Here is a 21,624-nt window from a genome sequence, read left to right as displayed (position 1 = left end):
ATTCATAACTAACTTCCCTTCAAGTTTTTCCCCAAAACATTCACTAACTTCCCCAAAGGTATTAATATTTTCTTAAAATCCTTGAACCACTCATTTCATTTCAAAGTGATTTCCTAAGTAAAAATCTGTTTCACTTAGAGAATAGTCATATTTCTCATATAAAAACACGTTTCCCTTTTAGCCTAAGTTTTTTAACCATATGACTTAGCGCTATCACTTTCATTTATTCTTTCATATTAACTCTTGACACTATTATATAAATCCCATGCAAATTATTCCCCTTCCCATATTATGTAAATACATTAAAAATCCCGATGTCATTACATATCCCCGCCCCCGGTTGAAATATAACCATATCCATACTTGTCAGGAATTAATGGTTCATTCGGAACCTATTAATAGCCCTCCCACACATACAAAGGATTAATTAACCACCTGGGTTAATTAAAACCACCCTGCCAACCAATAAAAACACCCCCGATGCATTAAAAACACTGTTTTATTACGGTCGGGCCCGCACTTTAAATCCTCCGCCATCTCCATGCACCGTCAACCGCCCGATCTCCGCTCCACAATCCGACGGTTGACGATCATTTCGCGACCCCCTCCATCGCCAGGTTTTAACTCTCGGGGAACCAGCGGTATTGCCCCCATACCCATGCCACGCGTCACTCTGTCGCTGTGATCGCTCACCCGCCGCCCGAAACTGCCCAGCCCCAAAGCGGTGCGGGAAAAACCATTTACCGCCCCCTGCTGACGTCACTGCCATGTCATTTGTCCTGTACCCTTTGCTGATGTCATCCATCCTTCGAACCAAATAATTCCCACCAAAATTTCATTTTTGTTCAATAAAGGGAAAAAGGTCAATTTTGTTATTTTTTTTCTGCATATGGCGCAACGCGCGCTCTATGTGTAAAATCGACCGAATCAAATTTTCTAGTTTCAAACCGCCTCCCACTATAAAGCTCCAACAACAAGCCTGCGACCTAAACCAAATTGCCATTTTACAGTCTTCTTCCTTTTTAATACAGTTTGAACCAGCACCGAGGGACTTTCGAGCTCGCGGAAGATACCAACAAAGATTTACAGGGATATTTTGCTACCCCCAGCCAGTGGGAACCTGCAGAGACATCAATTGCAAAGGAAAGGTGGTGAAAGGACATGTTAGCAGTTCTAATTTGCCAGACAGCGGTGACTAGGGTCAATTCCGCATTGAAGAAGATGAAAACAAATCAAAGAGTAACAATACAAGCATTAAAGTGTATCAGTGCAGAATTAAAGGCAGCAGATCAAAATTAAAGAACACATTCAATACAGATAGTCAGCGCAGAGCTACCACAGAAGACAGCTGCAAGCCGCACCCTAAAGAGCCAGCCTCCAGCACAACAACAGTTATCTTTCTCGAGCCGCTTCTATGTTACTTATAGACTAATTTAGGTTAAGATCTAGAGATTATCTCACAGCTTTTATGAGATATCGATTGTACATATTTTGTTGTATAAATACCCCCTTCATTAGAGTTTTGGAGAGGTTGGGTGTGTGTAGATTTCCTAGACTTTGTTGTAACTCAAATACTTTGGAATAAAGATCTATTAGAATCAACTATTGTTTGGCCCACTGGATGAAGAATTGAAGCGGAGGACTTGTCACAAAATTCTTGAATCAAATCTCGGATCAATAAGTCCCTTATATCTTGTGTTTTACAGTTTTCTTGTTTACTATATCATTTGTGTTTCATAATCTGAATGGTAAAGAAAAAGATTAATTCAGAATTTGTTTAGCTGCACTCTGTTCTCAGTCTTTATTATTCTCTGTGTTTTCTTCAGAATTAGCATAAATAGTGAATTCTCAATTGCTCATGTTTCCTGATTCTCTCATGTTGATTATCTGGTGAAGAATTCTTAATTTCTCCTTGTCAATAATCATCCATTTTCCCTCTTTCAATATGTTGAAGGATTCTTAACTGCCCTTCACCCATTTGAACCCATTCCATCTGCTTCAAATCTTTTATTTTGTTCCCTGTTTGACTACCTTACTCTGTGAAGCCATCCTCTGTCAAGAGACCGAATCCAGAAAGCCTGTTTCTTTGACTCCATCATGCCCAATGGACCGAACTGACTATTTTACCTCACTGTTCTACTAGATCTCACCACCCAAAATCAAAACAAAACCCTTGAATTTCATAACTAGCCTAACACCTTCAAAAACAAATCTAAATCATAAAGAGATAGCCTTCTCTGGATACAGATTGGCTAGAGTCTGTATCTAAAAGATTGGTCTGTGGTTACCTCGGCCGTATTCCCTTTCTTACAACTTTTGGGAACAACCTGAGTGATAACACCACCAAACCAAGGTAGTGCCTCCAAGGCATAGGCTTGCCAGCTGAATCTTGCTCTTGTCTGAATCGATATTCTTCACTTTTCAATAAACATCAATTTGTCTAATCCAATTGTCCAGCTTTTCTGCATTCAACTCTCCATCATATATAGGTAAATCAAATTTAACATCTAGTTTGATCAAAGATGCTTTCTTTTTGTGTTGAGGGATATTAGGAGGTGTGAGAAAGCTTTCCTCTTTCCCTTTGCCTTTTGAGTGGTCATGGAAGTGAGACTCATCTTCTCCTTTGTCTTGTTTAGAGCCTGATGAATCTTCATCCTTGTGTTTTCTAAAGTCCCTACACATTTCCTCTACCATGGACTTTATGGCTAGGAAACTATCTATGAATTGAGGGTCTGGCCCCATAGAACCTTCCTCTGACATTGTCTTCCGAGGATAGACTCTCCCAATTTCAGGATTAGTTTCGACCAACTCTCCTCCTAATTTGAGCTTTGATCTAGTTAGCATTCAACAGCTAAATCCAACACAAGCTTGTCTAACCTTAATAGCCTAAAGCTCTGATACCACTTGATTTGAAAATCACTCGTGAGTGATCTCAGTTAAATAATTAATGAATGAAGGTATTACAGACTCATGTGTTGGTGTGTGTCTATGTTATTTTAGGCAATAGATCGATCAGATTGCAAAATACACAGACACTGGAAAATGGAAAACAGTAAGGGAAACACAGTAAGCAAATACAAGAACACAACACATTAATAAGGAGTTCACCCTATTCTCCAGGGCTACGTCTCTAGTCCAGCTTCAGTGGTGGCCTTCTTTCATTGTGTCTTTAAAGCAAAGATTTACAGTGAGGAGCTCAATTTGAGTCTCCTGAAACAGATAATGCTTGGTAGGGTGGTTCTTGGATTCCCCAAGCCACTAGAGTGCACAAACTCTTTCCTTACCAAATCTTGACCTCTCTGGTCTTTAATGGGAGGAGTCCAATGTGGTACTCAATTCCCAACAAATCCTCACAGGGATTGCTTGAACCTCTCAAGCCTTTTGTCTGCTCGATGCTGCCTTACACTGCAGGTCAGCTCGGCTCTCTGTTTTTATGCCTCTTGCTTCACTGTCTCTTTCGCTTTTTTTCACTGTTCCCTTCTCTGGTTCTTCCTGCTCTGTTCTCTATCTGTTCATGGCTTAAATCCAATCTGTCCTTGATGGTTCGCTTCCTCTTCCACCCCTTCAAATCGCCTACTGTTGTTCACTTGGAGTTCCCTGCCTCTGCATCATCGCCAACGTCTCACAGGGAAGTGGCCACTTGTCCTCTCACGAACTGCGCCAGCTCTTCCTTAACGGTTCGGTATTTCGGTTACGTTGTGAAATGACTCATCCGCAACTCAGCGGTCAAATCGGACTTCAGAATTTTATATGCCACGGCTTAATTCCCCCATCAAATCCAGTTTCCCATCGGGCACAATCTCTGCCGTCAAATATGGAGCCCCCTAGATCCTACGGTGTTCGCTCTTATCGTGCGGTTAAATTGCTCGTCCGTTAGCCCACGATGAGAGGTGGTTTTCTCTCTGATCCGCTGGACACTTGTCGTGCAATGTATGTAATCGCTCGTCCTCCTGCAAAATCCGCTTATCGCCCAATATGCCTCCTATATTCCACCGTTTTTGGAGCGCGGGACTAGTATTTTGCCTTAGCGCTTTCCCTACGGTTTCCCGGCTTCCCATGCGACCGAGCACTCGAGGCTTTTCCTTCTCGATGGGTTTTTCGCAGCGATGCACTAACCGCGCATCAGAAACGACCTCCATTTTCCGATCCAGGCTTCCTAACTACTAGTTTCTGTCCTGCGTGGTCTCCATGGGCCTCGGTTAGTGTGCTTTGACCAAGGTCCTCGTCATTCCTTGCTGGCTACAAACTGCCACTGTCCAGAGGTCTTCCTAGTAGCTCTTTGTTCATAAATTTTGAATTTTGTCCTGATTTGATACAGTCATAGCACTTTGCTAATTTTCATGGATCCAATTCGGATCAACAGCGCGAGGCTGCAGAACGGTGCGCGAAGCCTCCAGACCACATCTAGACATCCCAAGGGTGCGGAAACCTAGTTCCAGCACCCTCCCCTGCTACCTCAGGTGAGACCTCAGTCCGCGCTCCGCGGGCTGTTGCCGAAAGGGCCAGTAGTTGCGGGATTTGTTTGGCTACATAACTCTTCTTAACCTAGGTCAGGCCTAATTAAGCCAACAAATGGTTCTGTTGCTGGGACCGGGATCTGCCTAAGGGCTGTCTGATGTGGAAATGCTGGAACTCTATATATAAAGAATTTAAGGGTCGAAGGGATCAGGAACAATAGTAGTTCAGAGTACACCGACGCGCAAACCAGGGTTAAAAATGACCAGCGTGATCCAGCTACCGGTATTCAAAGGAGTAGGAAGAGAAGATCCAAAACAATTTTGGTTTGTGGTGACAATGGTATGGGACACACACAGAGTTACCGATGATAGTATCAAAAAGGCTACTTTAGTTAGCGCACTGCAGGACCGAGCGCTGACATGGTATATAAAGTACTCAAGCAATCACCCGAATGCGGGGAAAGCAGAGATCCGGACCGAATTGAAGAAAGAATTTAGCCAGGCAAAGTCAGAAACATAGTCGATCATAGGGTTCAAGGAGATTGCAATGATACCTGGTGAAACCCCGTGGGATCTGGATCAAAGACTGAAAAGTACCATTCGCGAAGCGAACATGACACTGTCGGATGCACAACACTACGCTTGGTTTGTGGCGTCATTGACACCACATCTAAGGACGACTTTGTCACAACAAAATATCTCAACCCAGGCTGAAGCATTGGAGACAGCGATGAGGTTGCACGAAACTCTGTTACAAGACCTGGGGTTGGGAGTTTAGCAAATCCAAGCGCAGATACAAACCTTATGTTTATAAATGAAGAAGTTAAAATAGGAACAGACACCTCGCCCAGAAGCCCGGGAGGAAGTATGGTGTATAAAGTGTAGAAGCCAGGGTCACGATAAAGATCACTATCCAGTCTTTGCAAACTATGTGGCAGTGGGGGGACCAACGCCATTGCGACCAGAGGTACTGGCAGGGCCAAGCACGGCGCCCACATTCTAGTTCGTGATATGTTAGGAGGGAGGAAAGCATGCCATGGACAACTGCCATCTATTACAGGACATGAGACAACCACCCCCTAGTGGCTATTTTGTAACTTTTGCAGATCTATGGGCCACGAGGAATGAGACTACCGTAGTTATCAATTATTGATGGACCAATCACCAACCTACAGAATGCAGACTAAGGCGCAAGGTCAAGATCCAGCCGTGGTGATTGTGCGCAGTGGGTTCCAGGGATGCGGCCGAGGAAGGGGTGAAATGGGGCTAGGAAGGGGTCACGGGCAGCTAATCTGTTACAACTGCGGAGGACGAGGACATTATGCGCGGGATTGTACCAACCCAACTAGAATATCATGCACTTACTGTGAGCAATTCGATCATGAGCTGATAGATTGCCCCACACTGATAGCACAAATTCGTGAAAAAAGGGCAGCGCCACCTACGACAACGCAAAATGTACAGATGATGAGGTCTGAACCCCGCGATGAAGACCCCAAAGTAAACATGGTACTAAGGAGTGGCGCGACCATAGGAGAGGAAAAAGGGAACTTAACTAAGGAGGACGCAGGGGTTGGTAGGGAGACATATCTGGAAGCTAGGGAGAGCTTCGCGGAGGTCTCTACCCCGGGTAGTAGGGATCAGCCTGAGCCAGACAGGGATCCCTCGATGCTAACTACCTTTTTAGAGACATGCATAAAATTGCTTCGTGACAACAGGGCAGTTAAAGGCTTACAAGAATTGATAAATAGATGCACAGGGTGGAGTGAACCTCGCGTAGTTCGAAAATTCGAAAGACATGCATCGCGGACTGGGCAGGAAATGTGATTAACGACGCAGATTGGTGATTATGAGATGGATTAGTTCATTCTGGACCTAGGCTCAGATGCAAACATATTGCCTAAACAGACTCGGGAGTGCATGGGTAAGCCTACACTACAATGGTCTCCTATTCAATTGCGGATGGAAAACCATCAGAACATTCTGCCCATGGGAAGGCTTCAAGGAATTACAGTATATATCGACAGTGCGAGCACCTAGACGAACTTTGAAGTTATTGAAATCATGGATGAAAATAGCCCTTACCTTGCATTATTAGGAATAGATTGGGTCACCGACATGAATGGGGTTATTAATTTAAAGCAATGGAAGATGATATTTGAGAAGAAGTCGCTCTGTGTAGTCATTCCGCTGGATCCGACCGAAGGACCGCACTACACGGAACCTGTACACAATGAAGAAGGGGACAATGGATTGGATTGTATCTACAAAATTGTTGCACATAGGCAAAAAGGGGACAAGCCAACAGAGGAGAGGAGAATATCACGGGGCTATGCAAGATCTTGCACCGGCGATTCAGATGAAGAAGACGAGCGGTGGCGTAACAGGTTGAACAGAGTAACCACGTTACACTACAACATGATGACCAAATCCCTGTATTGCGTTAGAACTCAGGACCGCAAACTGCCGATGTATGATGGGTTGACAATAGTAGATGAATTCTTGACGAAGTTCGAAAGCGCGGTACCAGAGCACCAACGTTTGATGCGTTAAAATGGACATTGCACGTGACACCTGCATGATGGTGGGGTACTCATGAAGGAACTTTCGAAGACTGGCACGGTTGCAGGCGCATGATGCAGATAAGATTTGGGAAGATGGAACTACGAATAACGGAGAAATACGATGGACTAGATGACCCATGCATGCACCTTACCAGATGGACCAAAGCTTATGGCGAGAAGCCTCAACCAGAGTGGGTGCACTTATTTTATCATACCCTGGATGTCATCCCAAGGAACTAGTATACTGAAACAGAGCGTCGACATGACACCGACAAGTGGGATATCTTGCGCGAAGGGTTTCTGTTGACATTCCTCTTTGAAGACCAATGGATGGATACCATGGACGACATGTTACAGCTGGTGAACGCCGCCATTTTCAAAATGGCACTAGAACCAGAATAAAAGGTGCAGCTAGACTGGTCGTGACAGCTGAGCCAAGACCTGGAATGTTACAATGTACAAGTAGAAGATGATGAGGACAACCCGCGAAACATCAATATTCCAGAATCATAGGGGATCTGTGAGGTGCGCGAACCCGAAATTGAAGATCCGGACATGATGGTGCCGTTGAAAACGAAACAATTAAATATCGGAACAGAAGAAGAGCCGAAGTATGCAACGCTTGGGGACTATTGGGACAACACCAGGATGGAAAAGGTCATCGAGTTGCTTCAGGAATATCGAGATTTATTCCCAACAAAAATCACGGAGTTAAAAGGGATGCTAGGATACCTGGGAATGATGAAAATAACATTGAAGCTAGATGCGAAGCCAGTTAAGCAGTGACCCTACCGATTGAATCCAAAATACAAAGCAAAGGTTCGTGAAGAATTGGACAAGATGTTGGTAGCAGGAATCATTGAACCAGTCGAGGAGTCCGACTGGGTAAGTCCTATGGTGGTGCAGGAGAAGAAACAAAAGGGTGAGATTCGCATTTGCGTGGATCTCAGGAAGCTCAATGATGCCTGTGTTAATGATCCGTTCCCGACACCCTTTACAGATGAGGTACTGGAAAATGTGGGGGGGTAGGAAGCCTACTCCTTCACGGACGGGTTCTTCGGGTACCACTAGATCAATATCACACTAGAGGACAGGAGTAAAACAACGTTCACCACTAAATGGGGTTGTTTTCAGTATACGGTGATGCCCTTTGGACTGAAGAATGCGCCGACGATATTTTCCCGCATTGTGGTAGCTGCATTCAAGGAATTTATACACAAGTTCTTAGAGGTCTACCTTGATGACTGGACCATATTCGGACTGGTGAAGAAACATATCGCGAGCTTACGGTTAATGTTGGATACTTGCCAACGACACCAGATTGTGCTAAACCTAAAGAAGTGTACTTTCCTCATCCCCTTCGGGAACCTGCTTGGCCATGTGGTTTGTAAGCAAGGTTTGATGGTGGATCCGACAAATATCGCTATCATACTCAATCTACAAGCACCGCGGAGTGTCAAACAACTACGTGCCACATTGGGACACACGGGCTACTATCGAAAGTTCATAAAAAGCTACACCCAGATCACGGCTCCAATGGAACAATTGCTGAAGAAGGATGCTACTTATTGCTGGAATGAGGAGTGCAACAAAAGTCTGGAAACGCTTAAGGAAAAGATGGCATCTGCCCCTATATTGGTCTTTCCAAAATGGGACGTCGAATTTCATGTGCATGTCGACGCATCGTGTATCACGTTGGGGGCAGTACTTACTCAACCAGGAGTGGAGGGAATTGACCACCCGATTGCATTCGCAAGTCGTCGGTTGTCAAAAGTGGAGAAGAATTACTCCACTACTGAGTGAGAGGGATTAGTGATGGTATACGTGCTTCAAAAATACTGCCACTATCTGCTCGGAGGCCACTTTAAGATGTATACTAATCACTCGGTGCTAAAATACCTAGTGAATAAGCCTGTGTTGGGGGGGCGCATTTGTAGGTGGTTATTGTTATTCCAAGAATATGACTTCGAGGTCGTCGTAAAGCCGGGACGTCTAAACGTAGGCCTGGATCACCTGTCCCAAATTGAGACTGGCGAAGAACCCACAAGTTTAGAGGACGGACTCCTGGATGCACAGCTGTATGCAGTGTGCGTAGCGGATGGCCACTTTGAGGATATAATCCATTTCTTAACTACAGGAACCGCGTCGCAGGGATATTTTGTTCAGCAGAAGAAGGAATTAGTGATATGTGCAACAGACTTTACCATGATTGTAGGGCACCTCTACAAAATGCACAACGATGAAATATTACGCAGGTATGTCCCAGAGTTCGAGCGAGGACAGATCTTGGCCAAAGCACATGGGGGGGTTGCTAGCGGACATTATGCAGGTCGCGCCACGGTCCAGAAGATTTTTCGCGCAGGATTATGGTGGCCTACTCTGCATCAAGATTCAAAAGAATACTACTGATCCTGTGACGTATGTCAACGGATGGGGAAACCATTGCAGAGTGATGAAATGGCGCTCAAGCCACAAATGATGTTGTTAGAGCGTAAATCCACCTCCGACTGAGAAAGGCAGGTCTAGGGTAACATCAAACCAAGCTTAACCTGGTAGCTAGCCCTACCAGGTCGAGAGAGGGCTCTCTCCTTGTCAATCTCATGAAAACATAGCAAATGAGGCTTGAGATGACTGATGTAAAGACTAATTTTAGGCTAGGTATATGCTCAGAGGAGTTTGATTGAGTTTTATGGTTGATTGCTGGATCAAATGTGAAGACCGTTTTGGGTCCAGGGAATGGACTCAGTCTTGCAGAGGGTTCTGTGGGGCGAGGTAGGAAAGTGTGGAGCACCTGGAAGGTATGCTTTTTGACAAGCAATCTAGTGGTTTTTCAATATTTCTAACCTTTTCTGCATTATGAGTCTAAAAATATAAGGGTTTTGATAAATTGTGTGAAAATGGACAAACAAAGCTCAATCACTAATAATTGATGTTTTCTATGCAGAAGGACGCGGAAATAGGGAATTATCGAGTAAAAACGAGAAGCGAAAGGAAAGCAACTGTTGTCCCGTCGACAGGGAACCGGATGCGGACAAGATCAAGTAAAATTAGAGCCGAATAATCCAGGAAAAGAACGCAGGATACTGTGACGGAGAACGCAAGAAGGAAAGAGGAGAACTGAACGATTAGCGAATCCCTCAGGATCTTCGATCCTGAGGGATCGCTGCTTTAAGCTTATCTTTTGTATCTAGACATCTCCGTCATTTCTGTTATATAAAGGTACCACGCCATCGAGCGTGGGGGACGACTGTTGTTATAATTATAAACTCAGAACGACTTTGATCATTGAGTTTTGTAAGATTTGATTTTGTATACTTTTGTTAATGCAATCAATATAAAGGATTTGGTGTTCACTTCGTTTCTGCATCTGAAGTAACTCTAAGCAGTGTACCATTGGTAGCCAAGGGCCCAGCTCCGACGGTCACTTGCTGTTGTATCATACGGTGATTTGTGTGGTTTGCTTATTTCTCTTGTTTCAGTAATCCGATATATCTTTTATATGATAGACTATGCTTCTTAATTAATATCTGAATCTGAATAAGTTCTGTAATTCACGTCTCTGTATTACACAAACTGAATCTATTCGAATTGCGTCCATTTCTACAGCAAGATATTGGTATGAATGTTATCATTATTGGATTCATATAAAATAAGTATTTGTGAGGCTTGAAGATAATATCACTTTGTTCAAAAACATAGTCACATCATACATCACTCTCGGATCGCTACAGTAGTATAGACCATGTACATACTTCGAAGTTTGCTGTTCCATTTGGGTTTGCTGTTCCATTTGGGTTTGTTGTTCCATTTGGGTTTGCTATTCCATTTGGGTTTGCTGTTCCATTTGAGTTGTTGTTCCAATTTATATGATTGACGTTTCCTGTTTATGCTAGTTTGTTGTTCCATTTCATTACTGTTGTTCTATTTGATTACTGTTGTTCCATTTTAAGAATTGCTGTTCCATTTTACTTTCGCTAATCTGCCTTTATTGCTTTCGCGTGATAGCAGGCCTAAGGCTGTCGTGAGCCCAGCAAGACGCTTCCTAGCTCCCTGACCTATAAGCCCATGCTTTGGTTTTCTTTCTTTATCAGTTTCTAAAGGGAAGGGTTATTGATTCCGTACCCTTGACTGATCATCTGCCTGGTGTGGTTTCATTTTCTGAATTGATTTAGCTACAGCTTAGTGTTTGTTTCCTTTCAAGTCATTAGAACGTTATACTACCGAGCACTACTTGGACAGAACAGCCTCGGATTGAGTTACTCCTTGAAAGAACAAAACGATCCCGGATTGACTTAATAATGTGGAATAATTGGTGGTGTGAGAGACCCTAGTTATCGCTCTACATTTTGGCGCCGTTACCGGGGAAGGGGTAATAGCCATTTGTCCTTTATAGAAGTAGTGCGCAAATCTGCTAGGAGGGAGTTGGATTTTAAAAACGGAAGGTAAGAACCTGCGTACGGAGCATGTAAAAGCCCTGCTCCACCGTCCGCTCTCTTAGTAGAATTGTTCGTTAAGTAGGATTTAGCAGTTTAATTGGAGTGCATGACTAAGCAGAAAAAGTTAGAGAAAGATCAAAAGCCTCCATCCAAAGCTAAGGGGCCGGTGACCCTTGGACGAACGACCTTCATAGACGAAATCTATAAGAGAGCCGACTCTCAGCCATCAGTAGGTTATAAGAAAGCTAATTCTAAACAGCCTACTAGTTCCCTTCAGGCCTCGGGATCACCATCCGAAGCCTTTGCTGAGGTGCACAGTCGAACAGAGGAGCAGGATTTTCAAAAAATTGAAAATTTGACTCCTGGACCATTGCACAAAGGGACCCAAAGTAACCTTTGTGAAGGAGAAGGAGAAACAGGGGAAATTGAGGAACCTAGATCTCCTATTGAATTAAACCAGCCTTTAAATAGCCCGGACAAGGGAAGCGCTGTGAAAATCCTTGTTGAAGGAATTCATTCACCACAGACAGTTGGGGCCATTATCATCCCTGATCAAGGGAGTGGTGTCAAGACAATCCCTGTTAAGACTACCCCTCCTCAACCAAGGAACACTCTCTTGGAAATTCCTGAAGATTACTGGCATATATTCGATCCCATGGCGCAGAATCAGCCAAATACCCAGACCTCCACATTGCAATATCCGATAGTATATTCTGCAGCAAATGCGCCCATGAAAGCCATCCCTCTCCAGCATATTCCCACATTTCATGGCCTCACATCAGAAGATCCGGACGCATTCTTGTTCGAATTTGATGTATTATGTAGAGGATACGATTACACCACCGATCCCCAGAAACTGAAATTGTTCCCCTCTACATTAAAAGGGGCTGCGTTAAGATGGTTTATGGGCTTAGGTGGTGGGGTTATTAACAATTGGGATCAAATGAAAGAAGCATTTTTAAAGAAATATCAAGATTAATGTAGGTCGAGAGAACTAAAAGATGAAATCTTTCAAATGTCAGCCAGACCAAACGAAACCTTAGAAGAATATGTGGAACGTTTCCAATATAACTTGCAAAGATCCCCTTATGCATCGCTACCTCTGCCTGATAACGTGTTGAAAACTGCATTAATTAGAGGTATGAAAGAGCAATGGATCGAAACGTTAAACATTATGGGGAAAGGAGACATTTATCAGGAAAATTTTGCTGATATCATTGATCTGTGTATCAGGGGCTCAAGAGGCAGCACGAGGATAAAACCAGCGGAATATGATCGCTTCCCCAGAGATAACAGAACATTAACAGAGGGAGTAACACGGGTGGAACTTGGAAATTTGCTAGAAAATTTTAAAACTGATATCCTGGGAACATTAACTACACAACTTGACATTGTGCAGGCTAAACAGAAGCAAGCCGAGGCAGAGCAGAATCTAGCCATTTTTTGCCCACGATGTAGGAAGAAACACAGCCATAAGGAATGCCCACTGGATACAATCCAAATATGTGCTATCTGCACCAAGGACCACCTGACCGAAAGTTGCCCTTCACTTCCTGGTTTGAAGGAAGTATACAAAGAAGCAGAAGAGGAGTCAAAACCAGTATATTTTGTTAACCAGCGTCGTCAATGGCAGCCTAGGCAATCAGGTATGTTTTCAGACCCCTCCTCTTCTTTTCAACCCCCGCAGTTCAATACTCAACAACAGAACATGTGGCAAAACCAGTCTCAACCCCCGTTTTCAAATTGGTCACCTCAAATGTTTCCTACTCCGAATCCTTGGATGTCCCAATTTGGTTGGCCAAACTGCCCTTATCCTCCACCATATTGGCAGAATAGTTCCTATCCTCCACAGTGGACCCCTTCCACTTCGCAAAGCTCATCCTGGCAGACAAGCTGGCCAAGATCGACATATCAGCTAGCAGGATCAATCCCACTCCCTCAACCAACTTTGCCAGCTTTACAACAAAATCCCCAGTCTAATCTGAGACCGCAACTCCCAGCCCAACCCAATCCCAATCCTAATAATAGGCCAGTCCAATCCATCCAAATCATAGACACATCAGAGATTGAGTCTGACCTAAGGGAGTGCAACGATCTTCAATTAAGATCTGGACGAATAATAGAAATAGAGGGAGACAAAACAATTCATATTGAAAATCAGTTACCAATAGAACAACCCCCACAACGGGAGGATGAAAATAAAGAGCAAAACAATAAACAAGCAAGTACATCCTCTCCTCCTTTCCCAGAACGATTAGTCATATCTCGACCTATACAACCTCCAGACTTTGACATTTTGGGAGAATTACAAAATTTGTATATAAAGATTCCATTCCTCCAAGCCATATAAGATATTCCTATATATGCAAAAAACATAAAAGAATTATGCATCAAAAAATCAAGGAGGAATACAAATACTAACCCTAGATTCCAAGTAGTTGGTACTTTATCCGACCTACTATCAGGAAAAGAGACACCTATCAAATATGAAGATCCCGGGAACCCAATTGTAACCGTTCAAATCTATGGCCAAACCCTGACTAACGCTCTAGTCGACCTGGGAGCTGCAATCAACATTTTGACAACCTCCACCTGCCAAAAGCTTGGCATCACGTCAGTAGAACCTACTTCTACTCTGTTAGAATTGGCAGATCGATCTGTAGTGCGACCAGAAGGTACTCTGAATGATGTCATGGTTTCCGTAGATTCCTGGGAGTATCCCACAGATTTCCTGGTAATTAATCCTAAAACCCAACTAGATGGACATCCGTTAATCCTAGGCAGACCTTGGCTTGCTACTGTCGATGCCTACATTGGCTGCCGGCAGAGAAACATGACCATAGCTAAAGGACCAGATGTTAAAAATTTAATTTTATATCCTCCAGCTCAGCCAAGCCTGCCAATGATTAAAACTAACTCTTATCCTGTATCATATCTTGCTAACAACATCAGATCTCCATTAACTATACAGAAGGCTTTAGACTTTAAAGATCAAACAGAAGACGGCGCCATTAACAATTTTATTAGTCAAACTGAAGCTAGAACACATATGCAGTGTTTTATGATAGAGGCAGCATTTGACAGTGAGCTAGAAGAAGATCCCTTAAAAGATCCGCATGATCAGACAATACCAGTAACTGTTGTTGCTAATAGTAAAGTAGTGGAAATTGAACCTGGTAAAACTCTGAATATTAACGCCAATCTTACACCAGATCAAGAAATAAAACTTGTTAATCTGTTACAAAAATACAATGATGCATTTGCGTGGGATTACCCCGACATGAAGGGGATTGATCCTCAATTATGCACCCATCACATCTATATAGAGAAAGATGCAAGACCTGTCCGACAGCCACAAAGAAGACTCAACCCTCACCTAAAAGAGATAGTAAAAGACGAACTTCAGAAGCTCTTAGATGTTAACTTTATTTACCCTATCTCTGACAGTAAATGGGTCTCTCCCCTTGTGGTGGTACCCAAGAAAAATGGAAAATGGAGGATTTGCGTCGATTACAGGGAGTTAAACAAGGCTACACAAAAGGATCACTTTCCCCTCCCATTTATAGATCAAGTATTGGACACGTTAGCAGGGAAGAATTTTTTCTCCTTTTTGGATGGCTTCAGTGGATATAACCAAATCCAAATTTCCCCTGAAGACCAGGATAAAACTACCTTTACGTGCCCCTGGGGAACCTTTGCCTATCGTGTATTACCTTTCGGCCTATGTAATGCCCCTGCTACATTTCAAAGGGCTATTCTCAGTATTTTTGCAGATCTAATAAACGATGGACTTGAGGTGTATATGGACGACTTCACACCGTATGGGGATGAATTTGATCCAGCTCTGGATACCCTGGAAAAAGTTCTACAACGCTGCATTGCTACCAGACTCTGCCTGAGCCACGAGAAGTGCTACATGATGATGACGGAAGGGCTCATTCTAGGGCACTACATTTCAGCAGCTGGCATCCAGGTAGACCCTACTAAAATTCAGATTCTTTTGCTCATCCCTACCCCCACTACTCAAACAGAGGTACGTAGTTTCCTTGGATTTTCTGGATATTATAGACGCTTTATAGAACATTATTCACGAATTGCAGCACCTCTATATGCTTTGACAGGTAATGTCGATTTTTGTGGACAGATAAATGTGACCAGGCTTTTAAAGAATTGAAAAAGTTGTCGTCAATAGCTCCAGTCCTTCGAGGACCAAATTGGAATTTGCCATTCCAGATCGCATCGGATGCCTCGGATACAGCAATCGGTGCAGTCCTAGGACAAGAAGAGGATAAGAAGCCATACGCTATTTACTATATTAGCAAAAATTTATCCTCTGCCGAACTCAATTATACTGTTACTGAAAAGGAATTTCTGGCTGTAATTCATGCTGTTAATAAATTCAGGCATTATATTACAGGTTATCCTGTTGTGTTATATACAGATCATTCTGCTATTAAATATCTAGCAAACAAACCTGTCACGAATGCTAGAGTAACTCAATGGTTGATCCTGTTGCAGGAGTTCGACATCACGATTAAGGATCGACCCGGCAAGGAGAACCCTGTAGCCGACTTCCTCTCAAGAATACCCAAATCAATCGAAGCAGCAGCCGTGGAAGATCAATTCCCTGATGAACATCTGTTTGCCATTGCCATTCGAACACCCTGGTATGCTGACGTCGCCAATTACCTTGCAGTGGGTAAGTTACCACAACACCTAACCCCTCAGGAACGAAAGCAAATTGTTCAAAAAAGCACTCGATTTTCATGGATTGGAGACCATTTATTTCATACAGGGGCAGACATGCAAATCAGGAGGTGTATTCGAGAGGATGAGGTCCTAGACATCTTAAAGGCTTGTCATAATGGACCATGCGGGGGGCACTTTGCCGACAAGAGAACAACACATAAAATACTACAGGTAGGGTACTATTGGCCTACAATCTTTAAGGACGCGAAAAAGTTTGTGCAGGCCTGTGATAGCTGCCAGCGAGCAGGAAAACCTGGTCAAGCTGATGAAATGCCTCTGAGACCACAAGTGGTTATTGAGCCATTTGAACGATGGGCTCTCGATTTCGTCGGGCCCATTAATCCACCATCAAACCAAAGGACATACATCCTGGTAGCAACAGACTATGTTACTAAATGGGTTGAGGCTGAATCATTAGCTAGGGCTACAGAAGATTCGGTAATACAATTTTTGTTCCATTTGTTTGTACATTATGGACTTCCGAGAGAAGTAATTACAGATGGTGGACCACAATTTGTTGGAAATAAACTAGCTGCAACATTTAACAATTATCATATCCAACATAAGATTACTACCCCCTACCATCCGCAGGAAAATGGACAAGTAGAAAACAGTAACAAGATAATTGAGTCAATCTTAACAAAGACTATCGCATCACACAGGCGTGATTGGGCTGCTCGGCTACCTGAAGCACTGTGGGCTTATAGAACCACATGGAGAAGTACGACAGGCTATTCACCTTATCAATTGGTGTTTGGGAAACAACCAATCTTTCCTATCGAATTTGAGATCCAAACACTACGAACTGCACAAGAGGTCGGCCTAGATATGAATGAGGCACAGATCAATCGACTACGACAAATCAACGAATTGGATGAGATTAGGCTCTCTGCATTACAAAACACAACATTAATCCAACAGCAACGAGCTAAGTGGCATGATGCACTTATAAATAATAAAGTCTTCCATGAAGGGGACTGGGCTCTGTTATACGATTCTCGGTTCCAGGACTTCCCGGGGAAACTCCAGACTCGCTGGCTAGGACCATATGAGATCCAGAAGGTGCACGACAATGGGACCCTCACTCTGATCACGATTGACGGTTCTGGACATACGTTCAAAGTAAATGGCCACCGATTTCATCTCTATCGAAGACCTCTTACTCGGGAATCCTTTTGTCAACAGCTTCAGCAAGATACTGATTTGGAGATCTTAGGAGAGGAAGTGAAATCTTCCTCACCCATAACTTAAGCAATTCGTTTTTCATAATTTGTACATAACATCCTGTACATATGTTCTTTTCATCTTTGTTTGTAGTATTTTGGTTACCTTATTTTGCACAGCACTGGTTTGATTTTGCTGTTCCTTTTCAAAAGGAACAACACTCGTGTGATTCTGCTGTTCCTTTTCAAAAGGAACAACACTTTTGGTGTTTTGCTGTTCCTTTGCAAAAAGGAACAGCACTTGTTGCTTTGCTGTTCCTTTGCGAAAAGGAACAACACTTTTTGCTTTGTTGTTCCTTTGCGAAAAGGAACAACACTTTTTTCTTTGTTGTTCCTTTGCGAAAAGGAACAACACTTTTTGGCTTTGTTGTTCCTTTGCGAAAAGGAACAACACTTTTTGGCTTTGTTGTTCCTTTGCGAAAAGGAACAACACTTTTTGCTTTGCTGTTCCTTTGCGAAAAGGAACAACACTTTTGCGTTTTGGAATTTTTGTTGCTCCTTTGCGAAAAGGAACAACACTTTGGCGTTTTGGAATTTTTGCTGTTCCTTTGCGAAAAGGAACAACACTTTTTGTTTTGTTGTTCCTTTGCGAAAAGGATGCGCACTTTTTGGCTTTGCTGTTCCTTTGCGAAAAGGAACAGCACGTGTGGATTTTTGTTGTTCCTTTGCGAAAAGGAACAGCACATGTGGATTTTTGTTGTTCCTTTGCGAAAAGGAACAACACTCTTTGTGCTTTGTTGTTCCTTTGCGAAAAGGAACAGCACTCGCATATTTCTTTTTTTCAAGATGCAGAATTTGGTTAATTCCGCTATTTCTTTTCCGCAAGATGAGTCATTCACATGCTTCGCGCAGAGAAGATACCATCAGAACCTTTCTGCTCCTATTTGGACGTTTTGCGATTATGCTCTCCTAAATCCTTTAGATATAGCAATGACATTATGCAATGAACATAAAAGCATGATATACCGAAACCTGCATATCATAAATCGCTATTATTTTAACAGTCAGCATATATAAGAAGACAAGAGGAGGGACATTAACTTTCATCTTTACTGTCATTATCTTGTTCCCGAACCGTGGTTTGGTAGATTTTATCATGTCCATCTCCCTAAAAACTTTCTTGATCATTACTGAGGAATATGAGCAAACGATTTATATCTGTCTGTTGGGATTGTAACACTTCTTCCACCATTCCCCGCTCTTAAGGAGTGCGGAACCACCCTTATGTGTAATTGAACAAAGAAAAGGAGAAGTGTGCTGCAAAAGAAGAATAAAAGAAAAAAATAAAAACAAGATATGAAATCGTCAAATGCAGGATAGGGGGTCTCATTCAGAGCCAGCCTACCATGATCATAAGGATGGAAGCGAAGTGGCATTCCCATTACGGCCACCACATCAGGGATATGGTCCAAAGGTAAAATAACAAGCAAACCTTGGAACAGGAGGTCTCATTACGAGCCGGCCTGACCACGTTTTGTGCCTACCTTTTGAATGGCATTATGGTTATCTGGTCACCAAGCCAGCATAATGGCCTGCATTTTGACAAAGCACTCTTCAGTAGATACACAAAGGATAATGGTTCCGGAGGGTGAGATAAACAACTTTGCCAAGGTTATGAACACCTGTTGGCAGCAGAGCTCTGTTAATGGCATTGGAGTCGTAATATTTACACCAACAGGTATGATATTAAGTATGTTTGTCTTTTATATCCTTTGCATGTATCATATGTCACACCCTGATATAATTATCGCATGAACATTATCACCAATCATGGCAACGAAATTGACAATGACTACTAGAGACTTGGTACAGTTGACAGACGTCCAACCCTCGGTTCCTCATTATATCACACTGGCTTATCTTAAAAGCGATCCATTTTTCTGCCTCGGTTTCGGTACTTCATTGTCCTTTTACAACATGGCATAATTTCTACCTGCTGTACTTTATGATTTGACTCCCGACTGGCTGCTGCTCCTCTCTTTGACGGCTGGGGGCAGCCTATCAGATCGCGGGGGGGGAGGTGACCTCATTACTCCAATGGTTACGTGGCTGCACACCATTCGGGCAAAATAATGACACGATTTAACGGTATGATGATCTCATTCTACGGACTGCCATCCACGATCTTTCTCTTTGCTGCATGCTCTGCGAAAATCCTTCCTAAAAATAGCATCGAGTATCCTCTCTGTTCGGTAAATACTGCGAACAGTTGCTGTTTCATTCCCGAGTTTATTTCTGAGAGTAAGCTATGGGCGGGAAGACAATCCGAAGTGAACCGCACAAGCTGATCGCGTCCGCTGCTGCCCGCGAAATTCTGGAAAATGCAGGATGGTTGAATTACTTCAACCGCCTGCAAGAATCAAATGAGGCTGTAGCATTTGAATTCCTGCAAAATTTGCAGGAAAACCACTCTATAGTCGGAGGAAAGCGGATACAAGTTACGGAGGACATTATTGCAGAAACCTCAGGATTACCAGCTGTTGGACCCAGATGGGAGCTGAAGAAGGAAAGACTGCAGAAAGCAATGGGAATTTTCCAAAGCGAAGGCCAACGTCTTGTCACACGGAATCAGTCAAGGGTGCGGACACAACTGACCTTCCTAGAAGTCTAAGACATTCTAATGACAAACAAAACAAACTGGAGCTATCCTTCTCTAAACATACATTATGATATGAGAAATCAAGTGTTTCGTTCTTACCTTTGTCCAAACGTTGTTGTAGAAGTCCAAGCTTTGTTGATCTGGATGAGCTCCTCCTTTTCTCCAAAACCTGCAATCACCAACAGTCAAACAATTAAATAGAACCTGATTATAACATAAAAAAAAGCATATTCAACATATAGACCAAGGAGTACATGAAATAACCCATAAACAACAAGTTATTGAGAAGAATGGACCAATTTGCATTAAAGGTAATCAAAAGGAACCATTACAACCTGAGCCTTGGTGTTGTGCAAGCTCCTTCCAAGGTCCACAAGAGTTTTCCTCTACTTTGACAAAGCTCACCCACTTCCAAATAGAACAAGTAAAGATGGCAATCTCTCCTCACAAGCTTCTAAATGGGAGTCCTAATTCCTGCAGCATTTACCCTTAGAAATCTATAGCTTTCAACCTTCTTCCTTCTGGCTCAATGCCTCTTTTTATAGTGCTCAAGAGGAAGTTAATCAGGTCCACCATCAATGGGATAGTCCCCCTCTTTGGATGGGATCACTCCCTTATTGATGGGATAAGTTCCTCTTTGATAGGAGTGCATGAACCATCTGGAGGCGCTCAATACACGTCAAACAACCTTCTAGAATTCTCTAGAAATGACCACAAGTAAGTTTTTGAAGATAAAACTTGCGCATTTTAACCTTTTCAGAGGGACGCACCTGCCCCTTTAGATACAGAGCGTCCTTGGACGCAGACCTTATGAACAATAGGTGCGTACCCGCAGGCAAGGTTTGAGAGAACCTGCGTACCCAGAGATAAACATATTTATAAAGACTTTCTCTCTTTCTTGGAGTTTGACATGAATAGCAGAGGCATAAGACTTGCTCAAGAGGGTAGTATGACTGTTGATAGAGCCATACCAACTGTAAATAGTCATGGTGACATTTTTTAGTGTAACAGATTGCCCCCTAAAGTGTGAAGCCTGGAATAGATTAGGGTTTTGTATTATCTAGGAAGGGTGAAGCGCTTTATCATTTCGAGGATTATCTCATGGAGAACCTGGTCAGAACCTGCAATTTTCAACACAAAATACATGTATAAGATTATATCACCACTGAGGTAGGCATTCCCATACTCAGATTTAAAATTTTAACTAACAGACTAACTACTCTGATACAGAAATGATTTTGCAGTACATCATAATCATAGACTTTTGTAGACACAGTATGGGCGCAGCCATCTGTTTATGATTAGTCTACTTAGATAATGAATACAAAACTCCTCGCAGCCTGGATGGTAAAGATTTGATCCAAGGTCTTCATTCCTACTTCTCGAATTGGTACGATTCTAGCCATGCGAATAAATGAGTCGATGTCGAACATGGTAGAAACCACTTGATTACCAGTCGATGATGTGAACTGTTAACAAGCGTGAGAGAGACCACTAGTAATGTCAATGGTTCTCAAAGTACCCAGTACAATCCATGAGATGTGAATGAATGAGTTGATGTCGAACATTTCACGGAATCCTTCGATCGAAAGTCAA

This window comes from Pinus tabuliformis, chromosome 3_1 (genome assembly GCF_031772625.1).
Source record: "Pinus tabuliformis cultivar Carrire ecotype Pingquan chromosome 3_1, CPIR1, whole genome shotgun sequence".
Taxonomy (NCBI): Eukaryota; Viridiplantae; Streptophyta; class Pinopsida; order Pinales; family Pinaceae; genus Pinus; species Pinus tabuliformis.
Note: the sequence above shows the minus strand (reverse complement) of the source record.